We start from the raw sequence: 17724 nt of genomic DNA on the forward strand, positions 1-17724 counted from the left end.
AAAATCTGGTGCAGCTCTGCATAGCAACCAATCAGCTTCCAGGGTTTTTTTTTTTTATCAAAGCTTAACTGAACAAGCTAAAGTTAGAAGCTGATTGGTTACTATATGCACCAGATTTTGCACTCTCCAGTTTTAGAAAATGAACACCTGTGCCTCTCTGATTAAAAGTTTGTATGAGAGACCTTTTAGGAGAGGAGGAGGAGGAAGGATGAGTGAGTTATTACTGCCAACTAAATTTTAACTTTCAAACTCTTTAAACTTGTGTTTCAGCAAGACATCTAAAAAAGAGATGTAGAGCTGAAAATGGGAATACAAAAACAATACAATAGATTATGTTGCATTTACCTGAGTAAATAAAAATGGCAAAAATAAAACAAAAATTGTTCTGATTTTACAAAAATGGAAAACATGTAAAAAATTGCTATACATCCCTTTAAATGTGTCAGTGTTTCTCAGAATGAAGGTCTGACATGCAATATTGTAGGAAATTTTGGACTGCCTACAGTAGCTAAGAACTAGTCTGAGAACCCAATCTGTTGTAAGATAAAAGGTTTTCCCCCCAGGAATTCCAGTCCAAGTGGAATGGTGGTCAGCTTTTGCTTCTGATAACGTGTAGTATTCCAAGAGGAATACAGCATTTGAATTTAAAAGAAACACGCTCTGTGATATCCATTATGATTCTATGCCTACCTAGTGAGTCACTAACCTGGAACAAGTATGCATAATTGGGGTTCAGACCTTTCTAGCTAGATCCCTGGTGTAGGTTAGTGAATAGCCAGGTAGAAAAGCCAGGATTAAAATAACATCCTTGAAAACGTGTGTAGTGCTACCCCAGTAGGAGCCCTGGATAGGATGGCTCCTTTTTTCTTTGCCTCAACCTTCTCAAAACCTCAGCTCCTCTGACACACCAGTTTGAGTGTACAAAAATGCCAAGCATCAAACCAATTAGCAAAGGTAAACTCCATACAGTATATTATCACAGTTCACCATACAAAGTGACTAAAAGTAAAGGCTAAGCATAAGATGGCATTTAACATCCAGATCAGCATAAGCAGTAGCAACGCCACCAGAAATGCAACAGTGAATATTAGTAAAACTTGATCTACCAAATCGCAGGAACTATACTGCATAAGTGCATTAATAACGGCTATTCTAGGCCTAAACTGACTGGGTATGTGCTATTAATATATGAAAGGGTAAAGGGGACAAAAGGGGATTTTTAGAAGGTTTTATGGGAGGGGCAGTCCTCTATGTTGTTCTTTAAGAAGCATTGGTGCATTTAATGATGGTGTTGTTAAATCTGCATGCGGTAAGATGTAGAAAGGTGTAGTACAATTTTGGCAGAGAGTGACATGGATGCGGGCTAGAGGTGGCGACAGTTTGGTGTAACTGTGGCACAGAGTTGGTATAGGTGCTGTATAGGATTGGTATGGGAGATGTGTATAGATCTGGTAAAGGTGTGGTATAGGGTTGGTGCACTGTATACCTTCCTCTCAGTGGATAGGTTTTGCTAACAGTGTCAAAAGTAGGCAGGCAGCCCTCTCACCAATTCCCAGGAAATTGAGACAGACACTTGCAGTGGACGGGGCCCTCTCAGTCTACTCCTGGCATTTCTGTCATTCAGCGGTATGAAGCAGAGAGTACATGAGTGGCCTGGTCTCCCTGCAGTGCAGGGGTAGTGGTGCTGGTGATGCTATTAAGCCTCAGTTGTTTTTGCTCTCAACCATGGGCTTGGGTCTCTCTGGCTTGGCCTCCTGCTATCAGATTAATACACTGGCAGATGCATATGCATGGACTCAAGAGGTGCCAAGAGAGTGGGTTATAACAAGGCAGTTTAATAAACCCCTCTTCTAGTTCCTCCTGTTGCCCACAGTCTATTGGCATCTGTAGTTCAGAAAGTCAATCACTCCAGTTACGTGGCTGCCATCTCGGACTCCAACTCCCAGGAATCCAGGTGCTCTGTAATAAAGTCCACGGGCTTACTTGACTCTAGCTCTCCCCCTGCTGGCTGGAAGAGGAGGGTGCAACACAACTTTAATATCACTGTATAGGGAGGAGGCAAATAAAAGGGCAATGTCTCCTTCTTCATCTTGTAACCCAGCACCTAGCTACATATTTCTTCCTCACAGGATTATATTTAAGGACTTGGACCTTTGGGAGATTGTAGATAGTGCTATATTGTCTGTTTTTGCATGCACTAATGTTGGATATTAGTAATGACCTCCCAGTCTTATTTTCCAAAATGCCTTATCATTTTCCAAATTAGAGATGAACAAACCAATCAAAATCTGTTACCCTTCTGCTGTGAGAATTAGATTCAAAGCTAACTTTTCTGGTGGTCCTCTACTTTGATAACTGGTAAATTACCAAAATTAATTTTTTTAAAGGATTGTTTTTGAAAGGGTGGGGAATTGCCTGTATGGCAAACTATGGCAGTGTGAGATACAGGTCTAGTTTGCAGAATCAGGAGTCTATGGAGTTGTTGGTTATAGATAGAGCAGTTGAGATATACTATGACCATGTGGGTCATGCCAAGAAATAGCAGCAAGCCAAGTCAGTATGCAAGTTGACATACTTTATAAAAGAACTGATACAGTTGCAAAAGAATTAATAAAGTGGTTTATCTAAGAATAGACCGGCAAAACTCCAGGGCACAAATAATATAATCAACAGCTTTCAAGTGTTATACCAACAGAAACCAGCAAGCCAAATCAATCTGTATGTATCTAAGTGTATGGATTAAAGTAACTTTAGGGTCTTGAAATGCAAAACCAATATGTTTCCTCAGGAGTTTTATTTCATTACTCTAACGAGTATTCATTTTAAAATATCTAATAGTGCATCATCGGCTCCTAGGACCAAAGAGTTTTTGGACACCCTTTCTGAATGGCAAGTGACATTCTCTTAGGCTCTGTTCACACCTATGCAGTTTGCTTTTTGTCTGTTTTACAGTACTTTTCGCAGTTCATTTTGCGTTTGTCTACACAGGTTTTTGATGCGTTTTTGGCTAGTTTTTACCGCTTTTTGCATTTTGTTTAAGTGGATTTTTTTCTGTTGCTGTGCAGAATAAAAATGCAAAGCACAAAACGTGGCAAAAACACATTACCATGCATTTCAGCAGCTTCTCTATTGTAGCACAAATGCTGCTTTTTGCTTTTAAAAAAGTCCCTGACCCTTTCTAAAAATGCAGCAGCTCAAAAAAGCATAGATGTGAACACGTTCCATAGAAAACCATGTTAAATGTACTATGGTGAGTTTCTGCAAAAATAAAAAGGACTAAATTGGTGTGAACAGAGCCTAAGATTGTGAACTCCACTATGGTTCCATAATTCTTAATTGCTTGCAGCTGTAGCAGTGATGATGGGCACACAATATATAGATTACATTGAAATGTACATTTATGTTAGGTAAATGTAATATAATATGCACTGTTTTAAGGCCAGTTCACACCACAAAAATGCACTCCAGATGCATTCAGGATATGTTTTTGCTTACAGTCCACACCACACTCCGTTCTGGTGCAGGTTTGATGTAGTTTGCCCTGTTCCAGTATGGTTCTGTGCAGAAAAAAATCTGCATGTTCTACTTTTTTAATGCACAGAAAACTGGAACTGACTGCACTGGTGTGAACTGCAATACATGGAAAACACTGTGAATACATTTTTGATGCAGAAACAAAATGCACTGGACTGCATCTAGTGTGAACTAGCCCTTAGTGTTGTTCCCTAAACTGCAGAATTGGCTGTAGCGGAGTCTGACATTTAATAAGACAGCTAGATGTTTCAGCTGTAGGGGTTGAGAAAATTATTACTGTAGCACCCTCCTAGATAGGTTGCTACTGTAGGTTAATTTATATTTTTGGCTACTCTGTAGTCAGTGGAGCATTGTTTTTTGCTTTTGACTGCTCTGGTTTTCACAGGCTACAGGTTTTGTATAAAATTATTGTTTTTTTTGGATAATAAGAGTGAAGCAAGTCAAATGGGCAGCATGAATATTTATAATGTTTTAGCCAATCCCTGGGAGAGATGGCACAGATGGTGGCTTGGAAGGTGTTTAAAAAGGTAGGGGGTGACTACTTCTCACATCAAGCCACTGTTCATCAAGGTCCCAGCTAGGGCTTGCTAGGGGGACCTATATTCAAATCCTTCTTTGGAGGTACTTTGATCTCTGCTCAAAGAATCCTGTCAAGTTGATGGCGAGTGTTAAGTAGAGTGTTCCCCTCTCCCTCACTACAACATGTTTTGCCAATATTGGAAGAAGGCATCCAGCTACCCAAAAGACATTGTGAGTACTGATCTGTCCTGGGATTTTCTGATTTGTGATTGTGCACTATTGGGATTGCTGGGCCACATAGTTACTATTTTGAGGGGTATGTACCGGTAATTCTCTTCTAGTTTTCTAAGCCTGGGCTAAGCAGTTTCTGTTCTGAGAGATTCATACTGTCAGCCTCTTTAGTGTTATTGTGGAAAAACTGTTCTTTAACCTAGAAGTCAAGTAGTTCTGAGAGGTACATACAGTAACTCTGGCCTCTACTACTCTTTCACAAGAAGATTTTGTTCTGAGTTTGGCAAAAGACACTTGTTCCTGAAGTACAGTCATAGCAAGGGTGTCCTCCTGTTGTACATACATAGTTCTGGAGTATCCCATACCACTTCCTATCCCTGTCCAAGTTACCCCAAAAATAAAAAGAAACACAAAGAAAATACCCCTAGACTGTTCACTGAGCTTACTTGTCTCTGCACTAATCTACAAAGAACCTTGGGACCAAATCAGTGTGCTCTTTCGGGGGTAAGCACTACATTACTAACCATAAGTTTCTAGTTCATCAAAATCCTACTCACTAAGATGAGGATTTGCAAAAGTATTTTGTAGAGTGGGAAGGGATTACATATTTGAAGATGTCCATGTTTTCCTGTCCCATTTACAGCCATTACCCCTACTTTATGTACAGGTATTAGACAGAGAAAATAAAGGAAAAATCCCCCAATGGGGTCACAGACAAAACACCTGACAGAAATTTCAACTTTTTACTACACTAAAACAAACAAAAAATGTTGTAGTAATAATAATAATAATATCATGGATTTAAGGTAGAGCTATGAACTGGTGCTCTCAATAAGTATTACATTCATCTTTGATGGAATAATTTAACATAAAGTTTGGCCATGCGAACATACAGTTTAGAGGAAATGTTTATGGTTGTCTTTAGTCAAAAGAAAATTTTGATGGTGGTACAGTACATATTGAGGGTGTTCATAGAAAGATACCTTACTGCCCCTTCATTTTCAAATAAATAATTTTTGAAATGTTAAAATGTTGGTGTTTTTCTAAAGAGTATTTTTTTTAGCCTAGCTTGTGTTTACTTCCAATACCCAGTCAGACAGAGGAATTTTTATTTCTATAGAACCTGATTTGTTATTTGATATGAACAAAGGATGAAAATGTGTCCCTACAGTAAATCAACCCCTGAGCCTAAGCTTAGAAGTTTTCCCTCTTTATTTAATGTCAATTCAAGAAGGAGCTCTACATATCAAATGGATATGAATATATGCTGGGAGTTTGAGGTTCTTACAAAAATTCTTTAGAATGAGCTGTTGATTTCATTATCTTTTGTAATCAAGCTCACTCACTATTGCTGGACTTTTAGTTGCTTATTGTTGCAGGATTTTAACAACATTAGTACTCTTCATCAATCCAAACATAATAAAAAATATTTGTTGATGTTGCTTTATACGTTGCGTAACCTAAACTGATAGCAATTTGATGAGCCATGCTATTACTGTACATCAACTAAATGCAATTTTTGCTTCATTGAAGAGCAGAGAAACTAAAACTGGCATTTGAAAGTCGCATTTACTTTTTAAGACTTGAAGTTTCTACACTTGTGATTCCTTATTTCATGTATTCTACTTTTGTTATTGCCTTCATATTTATCCTTCAAAAATAGCAGCTCAGCATGATAACTTGTCAGTTTGAAAATTAATTGTCACACCCACAGATTCTAATTTTCTTTTCCTTCCTGTATTGCACCTGTAATTTATTGACTTTACAATTCTGAATAATCTGACATAATTGCTCCTTTGCTGATTTAATCAGACTTGTGTACAATGTATGAAGCATTGCACAATGAAAGTGCTATCACATCTTAAAAGCTATAGCTACATGAAAATGGAAGGAAACGTGTACCCTAAGATTGACACATACTGTTGTCATCAGGCACAATGAAACAAGGACAAATAGATTTTCATTTGGTAATTTGAAAGATATAAAAATTACAAATTCAATAAAAAAGTAAACATTTAAAAAACCCGAATCTTCTAAAAAAAAGAACATTTGTTATTCTCTACTAGCAGTATAGCATCTCTCGTGTCCCTTACAGAAAAATTAGAAAGCTGAAAAAAAGGAAAAAGAAAACCGATTGATACCCAAACCAAACAATCATATTCCAGCTGTAATTTTTCTAATGTAAGTTCAAAATAAAATAAAGCATCTGACTATTTCCTATTTGCTACTTATGAGCTTCTGGTTAGGGTCTCAGTTCAAGAAAGTGTAACCATTAATATCTATAGCAACCATGTACCAACAATGTACTTCCTGGCCTTGGAATTATGATCAGGTGGCTTAGAATTGCCAATCATAGGGGTTTTCTTATGTGCTATCCCCCATGCATAGGCACCCCCTGCACTTGGGTGTAACTTTATTATTTTTATATTGTTCTCAATAAAACTTTATTTCATATCAAGGACTTAAAGTCAAATGACGATTGCAGTGAAAGAAATTCAAAAAGCCTGGTGTGGGTTCTAATCAAAATTTGGTCAAGTGTTTAACCACTTCCCAACTGCCATACGTATATACTCTATATGTCCAAGATCATGACTGCATCTGTAGCCATGTCCCCATATCAAAATTTGCAGTCAGTGATGGGCTTTCACGTAGAAGTGATCCAAGCAGCTCTACAGTTGTCTGATCACTTCTACAGGACGTGAAAGGGGGGTGCCCCTCACACTACCACCTGCTACAGTTCCCAGGCTCTCCACTATGATCAGGGAGTGCAGGAGTGCTGCAGCCTATCAGCTTGGCTGCAGACAGAGGAATGGCGGGTATATCCATACCTGCCCTTCCTCTGTGATATCCGAATCTTGACATGTTTAGGATTTAGTCACTTCTGGTTTTAGTTTTTTGTTTAACCACTTGCTCTATGGAAGATTTACCCCCTTCCTGACCAGGCCATTTTTTGCAATACGGCACTGCGTTACTTCAACTGACAATTGCACGATCTTGCAATGCTGTACATAAATTCAATTTATCTAAACATACACTTGGTGCGCATCTCTACATTTATAGCAATACAATATACACTTGTGAACCCTCTCAATACAAAAAGGCTAACAGACCACAACTTTATAATAAATAAGTGCAATCCGCCATATGAAAAGTGAAACCAGACATATGAAAAGTGAAAAAAGTGCCCAGTCCGACATATGTTCTCTGAGATTTAATCAAATCTTGAAAGGTGGTGAGCAGACATGATTCCTCCACCAAATAAATGATCAGCCTTTTACCACAAATATTGATCTCACTTTTCAGAGATCAATACACTCTTGTGTGCTCTTATTCAGCACTCATCTCACTGATAGGATACTTTCACCACCATCTCAGCATAATGCGGCAGACACCAGAAGGAATCTTCTAAAAAACGGATATAACCTCCGGAGGAGAAGATCAAAGGACCGCAATAGTGTTCTATCGTAAAACAATTTGTTATTTAAAATAAGCAGACATAAACTCACAAACATAAGAAGTATAAGAGCACATAAGAAACAGACACCTAGGACTCGAGTGTCAGCATGTATATGACATCAATGGCTAGGCCCCTTCCGACATGTTTCGCCACCAATCAGCATCGTCAGTGGAATGAAGCATTTATTATAAAGTTGTGGTTTATTAGCCTTTTTTGTATTGAGAGGGTTAACAAGTGTATATTGTATTGCTATAAATGTAGAGATGTATGTTTAGATTACTATAAGGTTAATATTAGACTTTTTTGTGAGCAGCACTCTTTTTGGTTTATGTTTCACTAAGCGCAAATAATTTTTTATAAATTTAATTTATGTTCTTTTCCCCACAAATAGAACTTTCTTTAGGTGGTATTTGATAACCTCTGTGGTTTTTACTTTTTGCGTTTATAAACAAAAAAAACCTTACAATTTTGGAAAAAAACAATATTTTTTATTTTCTACTATAAAACCTATCCAATACATATTTTTTTTAAGTTTCTACATAAATTTTGGCCAAAATGAATTCTGCTACGTATTTTTGATAAAAAAAATAATCCCAATAGGTGTATATTGATTAGCACAAAAGTTAGTGTCTACAAACTATGGGACATATACTGGAGTTTATTTTAGTTTTTTTATACTAGTAATGGCGGTGATCAGCGACTTATAGAGGGACTGCAATATTGCTGCAGACATTTTTACACTAACTGACACTTTGTGGGAGCCAGTGACACTAATACATTGATCAGTGCTAAAAATATGCACTGATCACTGTACTAATGACACTGGCTGGGAAGGGGCTAACAGCTAGGGTGATCAAAGGGTTAACTGTGTGCCTAGCTATGTTCTTAGTGTACACTAGGTGGCGGTGTTACTAAGGGACACACAATCTTTCACTTTCCTCCCTGTCAGAACAGAGCTCTGCCTTGTTCACATAGGCAGAGCTCTGTTCTTTGTCCTGCCAGAGCTCTGTTCTTTGTCAGCACGTGCCGACAAACATCACCAGCACTCGCAGATCTCCTTCTGTTGTAAGTGTTCACAGCAGAAGTGAACCTCCGGGAGCATGCGTATGCCCCCTATGGCGGAAGTGCAAAATCACGTATATATATATATATATATATATATGTGTGATTTTGCACAGGAGGACCTCCCTGTAGCAGTAAAACTGCTGTTTAAGTGTTTAAAAGCTGTTACCAGCTTGTAATTAATCTGATCAAACCAAGCTCAGTTTGATCAGATACTTTTGAAGACAGAGGAGAAATTTGGGGTCTAATAGTAAAGGGTACCTGTCACTGTCCATGCTATCACAAAGAATGTTGTTCATCACTTGTGATAGCAATAGAAATTCAATAAATAAAAAAGAAAAGTGGCAGTGTTAAAAATGTAATTTAATAGAATATATTTAATTCCCCCCCGTTCTCAAACGGAAATGAAAATGTGCATATATAAACGTGATCACACCACACATGTGAGGTATTGTTGTGAACGTCAGAGTGTGAGCAATAATTCTAGTGCACGACCTCCTTATTTAACTCTATACTTGTAACCTGTAAAGGTTTTTAAAGTATAGTCTATGGATAATTTAATGTACTGTACTGTTTGCCGCCAGACCATGTGCGTAATTTTAAAATATACCATGTTAAGATTCAATTTACTCAGTGTAATATCATCTTATATATTTTAACAATAGAGAAGTATTATATTGTGTTTGTGTGCACTAAAATTCATGAAAGGATAAGTGCACCTTTTCGAACATGTTACATGTTCCATAGGTTTTTAGGGTGGAACATGTAACATGTTCCACCATCTGCAGCTCTCCCCCTACTGCTCTCCCTCCCTGTGACAGCAGGCTGGGAATCTTCTCCCCACACCCACTGTCACTGAAAATAATGTAGGGCTCCACCCACACAGCAGTGCCATGTATTCACAGTTTCCTGTGAATAAATGCCTACAAGTACCATCAGCCTTTGTGGCTGCTGGCTTGTAGTTCTCAATGTACTGCAAGGGCATTGGTGTGTGCTCTCATAGTTCACTAAGCTTCCTGGACTGCAGTAACTGCCTGTCCATATTGGAGGTACGAGCAGACAGTGTACTGACAGTCTGCAAGAGGCTGACAGCGCACCAATCACCGGTGCAAAGATTTTACAGGTTCCCAAGAAATAGAAATAATACACAAATATAATAATACACAAATATAAACCAGTCTGGTTTCTCTCTCTTTAAAAGTGTTTGCATGCTGTTTGGCAAGTCTGTAAAATATTCCAGCTATTATTTCTGAAATAATACACTATAACTTTTATTTATAGCTTGTATTTTATTGTATTTAATCTATATAAAATTTTGTATCATTTTTATTTCTAATTTAAATGATAACTTTTAGCTTTGTGTTAGTTAGGTCTCATTGGGCAGTTGTTGCAAAAGGTCTGCTCAAGAACTTCCTTTATTTTCCAAGCACTTTACTTTGCAACCCCCCAAAAATGTAAAAATGCTGAGTTTAAAAAAAATTATTGTACATGAATTATTGGGTGTCAGCTCTACACCACTGACTGGAGTCGGACCAGAATGTTCTTTCTCTGCTCATGTGCCATGTCAGAGAGGGCATTCACTGCGGCAGGGGGAATGTGTAACTGAGAATCTGTATTTTAATAACCTGGTGTGAGGATGGACATTTGTTGGGAACACTCTGTTTTAGCAATCGCAACATGTGTATCAGGTACTAGCGTCCCCTGCTGCAGGTGTCATGTCAGCGCACGCTTCACCTTAGTGGAGTGATTTAGAAACCTCAGGTGAAGGTTATTAAAATGCAGCTTGTCAGTCACAAAATCATAGTTCTCTGATACACATGTTGGGCCACTCTAGCCAGTGCTCCTACCTAGACTCCCTCAATTTTTCATTTTAGTTGTCCACCTCTGTCCCTTTTGTCAGTAATCTGGTGATCAAAGAACACCTGCTTGCTATCCAGAAGATCTATTCTAAAAAGCATCCACTAGAGGCATTTGTTTTCTCTCAAATACAGAAAGCATGGTAGACAATTTTCTTACTTTCATCACATCTGATTTATATTTGCTTTTGAAGTTTGAATGTGATTACTGAAAAGGGAATAGTTAGGGAGACATTAATAAAGCACATACAAAGTATGCTCCCAGTGAGCCCATAAGGAACTATTTTGATTCTGGCTATAGTAGATAGCAGACAAATTAAAATATTCTGAGTTGTTGTCTGCAATTGCTCAATATAGAATTTGACTAGTACTGCCTATTTAATAAGATGGCGCAAGGAGCAACTGTAGTGCATTAACCTGTGGCTTTCATTGGTTTGGGGTACTACCAGGGGCGGACTGACAACTCATGGGGCTCCCGGGCAATAGGGGATCATGGGGCCCCTGTGTCCTTGCCCAAACTCAAAAAAGCCTATGAAAAAGGTACCAGAGCATCTCATGGGGCCCCCTACTGACCCTGGGCCCTCGAGCAGTGCCCGAATTTCCAAATGGTCAGTCCGCCCCTGGGTACTACACTTTGTGAATCCTATTATACTTTACAGATTTAAGACCCTTAAATCTGTACCCAAATTGGCCATCAGATTTAATCTCAAAACAGTAAAATGAATGATTTTGAGACTTTTTTTTATAAAAACTCCAAAAAATTGACTGGAGTTCCACTACCCAACCCTGTTACACATGCTGACTTAAGAATGAAATGTCTTATAACACTATATTCAATCCACTATATTCAATTTTTGTTGCTTGTGAATAGTGTCTTGATGGAGACTGAATTAATAAATGTGTTGTAGCAATATCACACTATTGGGACCTCTTTCTTATCGTTGGTGCTGAGCAATTCCACTGGGGAAGGAGGAGCAGAAAAACCAGTTGGTGGTTGACAAGGGGTGCCCAGTTAAAAAGTGCATTTTGCCTATCATGAAAATAAAAAGGCATTATAGTGTGGAGCCTGTGGAGAGTGGGATTCATGCAGTCACGTGGAGGAGAATGTAATGCATGAATAATCGTTTGTTTTTTGTTTGTTTTTTTTTGGGGGGGGGCATTTATCTCTTTTCATCAATCATGTGTAGACACTGGGTGTTATTACATTTATTATTTGGTCAAAGATTGATGTTATAGTGCTACTGTACCTGGAATTGTGAATACTTCTGTGTACAGTTTCATAACATTTATAATATTTTTTAATTACTTTCCCAACTGCAATAATGTTAATTTTACATGTGCCTGGTATTCAGGTTTAAATTCATACTCTATTTTAACCCCATTATTAGACAGTATTAGCTTAGTAATACAGCACAGTAGATAACATTGACCATTGTTAGTTTAATTTGCTATCAAAACAGAACAGAAATAAAAAAAACAGCATAATGTTTATATAATATCATTGTTTTTTAAAAAAAGGTTTGCAACTTCATTTGAATGTTTAGTTTAGCATATCAATTTAAAGGTTGCCTGGTGCATAAGAATTTCAGAAAACACTACAAAACACTTTAAAAGTTATACATTTTAAAAACCTCATCCTGAGAAGGTAACCAAGTATATAATACAGAGGGACAGCCAATGCAGAAAAGGGCCTAGGAAAAGCATTGTACAAAGGAGTGGGAAGAAGCAGTGAACAGATGGTATGTGTGGTTCTAAAAGATTCTGTATGACGTGTAAGATAGGTTGGGGAAATGCTGTAGGGATTTACTGCAGAGGAAAATAAACCATAAACTTTACTTAAATTATACAAATTTTTACTCACTAGTTCAACTGAAGTCATTTGTTTACTTTGCTTAATCATCTTTACTGCTAATATCTCTAAGAATACAGTAATATACTGTATGTGGTAATACGTACTAATGTGAATAGGTGTTCACATTCTGGGTCCTAAAATATTTTATATTTATTGGAAAAGGGTTTTTTTAACAAGTACACTTTCTTACATCAAATATTTACTTTTGATTTCACTCATATATAATCCTTCTTAGATAGTGTTCTTTAAAGTCACATAATCTAAGGGAATTATCAATGACAAGCGTCATGTTGATATTTTAATGCCCCAATATGCTTTCTTAGACCCATCTCTCCACTCATTACCAATGAAATGCCAATCGTGCAGTTGACAACTAGGTTTTCTGATATTTCTTAGGATAGACCCTGACACAGATAGAGCTTTCCTCTGGTGGTATTTAGTCACCACTGTTTTTTTTTTCATTTGTTTGCTCAACAAACCAAAAAAGACTGAATATTTTTTTTAATATATTTTTTTCTTAGTTTCTGTTATACAATTTAGCAAATAAGTAATTTTTCTTCTTCATTGATGTGCGTTGATGAGGCTGCACTGATGGACACTGAAGAGGCAGCATTGATGGGCACTGATGAGGCTTGACTGACGGGCGGCACGGATAGGTGGCACGGATAGGTGGAATTGATAGGCAGCACTGATGGGTGGCAGTGATTTGTCACAGTGTTGGGCACTGAGAGGTGACACTGATGGACACAGGTGACACTGATAGGCGGCACTGATAGGCACCACTGATTGGCACTGAAAGGCAGCACTGATAGACATTCATAGGCTGCACTGATGGGCACTGATTGGCACTGATGGGGCTGCCCTGATAATAAGGCACTGATAATCAGTGCCCTGATTATCAGTGTAAATGATCCCTGTCAGAATTTCCGGTTACCGGCTCTGCTATCCTCATGCTGGGACAGTACGTGAGGAAAAGACTGCCGACAACTGGCAAGTCTGTTTACAAAGTGATCAGCTGTGATTGGACACAGCAGATCATATGGTAAAGGGCTGCTGTGATTGGCCCTTTAGCATAATCCATGAATAGCTGTGTCTGGAGGACACATCAGTTACAGAGCGCACCCAATGCACGTGCCGGGGGGCGCATAGGAGGGTAGGGTTCTGGGAGGACTTCAATAGATGCCCTCCCAGAACTAGCCGACTGTGCTGTAGCTGTCTTTCAGCTATGGCATGGTCAGCAAGTAGTTAATCTGACCATGAATTTGTTTTAAGTAAGAAAAGAGATTTAAATTGATGAACTCTTTCTCCAAATGCTAGTTGCCTGGCTCTTATGCTGACATACTGACTTTGTAACTTTCTGTGTCACTGACCAGGTACAGTAAACAAAAAGTCAGAATAAGGGTCAATATAACTGCCGAGCAACTAGTATTTTCAGAAATAGTAGTCATAAAAAAAACATCATGTTTCTCTACAAAAAAATATTTTCCTTTAAGCAAATTAAAGACTGGTTTCTGAAGGTCATTGATTTGTTGTTTTGAATATGCCCATAAATACGTGCACAATTACTCTTAAAATCTTTGAAGAAAAAGCATGTAAAGAAGTAAATGCTTTTTCAAACAAATGGTATTCACTTCATAATTGCAAGATCTTCCTTATATACTGCCTCAGAATACAGTATATTGAGCATGGTGCTCTGAAGCAGGGGCGGACTGACCATTTGGAAACTCGGGCACTGCCCGAGGGCCCGGGGTCAGTAGGGGGCCCCATGAGATGCCCCTGGTACCTTTTTCATAGGCTTTTTTGAGTTTGGGCAAGGACACAGGGGCCCCATGATCCCCTATTGCCCGGGGGCCCCATGAGCTGTCAGTCCGCCCCTGCTCTGAAGTACTATTCTAGGAAATGCTTGCTATACCTTAGCTCAGAGTAGGAATAGTACAAACATAATTGTGGTGGAAAATCACGCAGCAGATCAATGGATACATCATTTGTATTGAATAATTGGATATATTCTTTATAATTGGTGTTGTCTTTGTGGAGGTGAATCTGATGTTTATTATTGGTATAAGAAAGCAGGCAATACATATAACCTTTGAGATTGTGTGAAACATGGAATGTGCAGTTGACTTTTAATAGTCCAGGAGTTCATAACCTTTTTAATGTATGGGCAATTGTTTTATATATCTGGGCATATTTGTGCTAATAAATATAATATTTTTTAGATTTCACTAGTACTTAGAATTCTTAACTCCATTTAGATTTTGGTATCTAAGGGGTTCATGCACACGGAAGCAAAGTTTTCTGCATACAGATCTGTAATTTAAATTGATCTGAATGCAGCAGTATTGTATTCTATGGGTCCATGCATGATGGTTGATTGTGGCCTGCAGTGTTGCATAAACTAAAACTAGAAAGATTTGGGTTCTATGTCCTGTGTATGGACCTCATTTTATGCTGTATGCATGTAAACATTTGTGCTACTTTTTTATGCGTACAACATACAGCATATATGAACTCTATTGTCTTCTGCCATTGATCCAGGCTGATATGTAAATATTAATAGTGTATAGCCAGCACCACTGTGGCTGCTAATTATGCACTATTGTTGTTTGCAGGACTGTCCTGAAAGAGTCATTCATATGTTGCTGGTGTATGCACAGAATGACCTCAGTTTTCAATCATTCTGAAGCAGTCAAGGTCACTCTGCACATGTACCACTGCCACATGAAGGACCCATTCAGGACCAAAGTATAAATATCAATATCATGTGATCATTCGCTGTGAGGCCACTCACTACACATTGTTGATGTTTACACGTTGACCCTGAGCAGTGTTGTTTTCTCTAGCACACACCTTACAAGTGTACAGTGTACAGATGACATTTTACGCAGGATCATCCTGCCACCCATATCCTATTAAATTTTGTTCATTATCTCTTTTTAGAGTACACCTTTAACTCCTAGATGTAACTTCACTTTTCAAGGTTTGCCAGTATTCATCACATATTTAGCGTGCCTCTGTTGGTGTCTCAGACTTTTGATGGCGTTATTCTGAGCAGTGCCGCTGTCAGCACTTTATCTGGCTAGCATGCTACAGCTGCATGCCGCATTTCTGTCTTTGTAGTTTTTGTTATATACCCTCAGAATTCTAGATCTACCCTCCTGAGCAAGTCTGCTTTTTTGTGGGTCTTAGCATCAGGGGGAGCTAGAATAACTTCCATGTAAGGTTTGCTCACAGCCAGGGGCGGACTGACAACTCATGGGGCCACCGGGCAATAGGGGATCATATGGCCCCTGTGTCCTCGTCCACACTCAAACCACACCCAAAAAACCTATGAAAGGTACCAGGGGCATCTCATGGTGCCCCCTACTGACCCCGGGCCCTTGGGCAGTGCCTGAGTGCTTGAATGGTCAGTCCGCCCTTGCTCACAGCTTCCCTGATTGTTAGTATGAAACGTGAGGCTCTTGGTGAGAGCCAAGTCTCTGTGCTAGGAGTGTGTTGTGCAGTGTGCTCCAAGTACAAACGCAGGTACTTATATATGCAGCTCCAAGGGATTAATGCTCTCTTCCATGAGGCCATATATATTCATACACTTGGCAGAAAGCAATTAAAATAGATATGCATGTAATTGAGTCATATGCTTTTATTAATGTTTTACAAATGGGTTTTAAACTAGTGGCAAAACTAGAGAAATTATTGATGCTGTTTTAACAAAACTGTTTACTGTTCTGGACTCCTCTAAGGAATGAAATATCACATTCTAAAGATGGTGTAAGGCATTTGGTTTATTGACAGAACTAATGTTTTCCTTCATAGAACTTTGTTCTAGAAATTCTTTTTCTAGGAAATGTTTTAAAGATCTTCAGCTTTAGGTATTTGTGATTGTACTCTATGCAAAGCACCTCTTTGACAAGTGAAATATACACTTACCGGCCACTTTATTAGGTACACCTTGCTAGTACTGGGTTGGACCCCCTTTTGTCTTCAGAACTGCTTTACTTTTTCATGACATAGATTCAACAAGGTGTTGGAAACACTCCTCAGAGATTTTGGTCCATATTAACATGAGTTACTGTTGCCTGGCTATCATCTTGAACCATTCTGCCCATTCTCCTCTGACCTCTGATATCAATAAGGCATTTTTGTTCACACAATTGCTACTCACTGGATATTTTCTCTTTTTCAGGTCATTCTCTGTAAATCCTAGAGATGGTTGCGAGTGAAAATCCCAGTAGACCAGCAGTTTTTTAAATACTCAGACCGGCCCGTCTGGCACCAACAACCATGCCACGTTCAAAGTCACTTAAATCCCCTTTCATCCACATTCTGATGCTTGGTTCGAACTTCAGCAAGTCACCTTCACCACGTCTACATGCCTAAATGCATTGAGTTGCTGCCATGTGATTGGCTGATTAGTAATTTGTGTTACCACGCTATTGAACAGGTCTACCTAATAAAGTGGTCGGTGAGTGTTTGCCCTATATACAGTATGTATAAATCGCTTCCCAAAAAATAAATCTGGTATATTTTTTATTCTTTTAATCCAGCAGTCATGTGATCACAAAGCCTCCTCCACATTGTATCACAGGATTGTGGAAGGCCTGTCAGTGCTGGAAGGTGGAGGGGTGGCTGTTAGTGACATCTAACACAGTGGAGAGTACATTCCATCTGTGTATGTTGCACTCCAGGATCTTCCTCTGCACTGTAGGCTGTGAAATGTGTTATACACAGCAGGGAATTACTTTCTGTATCTGTGTACATCTTCTGCTGTCCACACAGACACATGGAAACACAAGAGGCCACTCTTTGTGATAAAACAGGCCCTAATAGAGGCATATATTATATAGTAATTTTAAGGGTAGCATGCAATTTAAGGCATCCCACCCTTTCTCCTTTGGAACACTTAGTGCACTTGAATACATTCCTTTTTCGAAGGTAATTTCAGTGATGTCACAGGTACCGCTTCTTTTCCTGTGGTGGCAGGGGTGGCATTCCTGTACTGAATGTCACTTAAATAATAATGTTACTGGGGTCATGGAAAGTAGATTTAAAGTGATTCTAGATTAAAAAAACAACAAACATATTATACTTACCTGCTCCTTGCAATGGTTTTGCACAGAGCAGCCCTGACCCCCCTCTTCTGGAGTCCCCCCGCTGGTGCTCTGGGCTCAATACCCCTGCTGAGTGCCATTGACGCACAGAACATGGCTCAACCC

This window comes from Staurois parvus, unplaced genomic scaffold (genome assembly GCF_062004578.1).
Source record: "Staurois parvus isolate SC_StPar_1 unplaced genomic scaffold, SC_StPar_1.0 ptg000561l, whole genome shotgun sequence".
In the NCBI taxonomy this organism is placed as follows: domain Eukaryota; kingdom Metazoa; phylum Chordata; class Amphibia; order Anura; family Ranidae; genus Staurois; species Staurois parvus.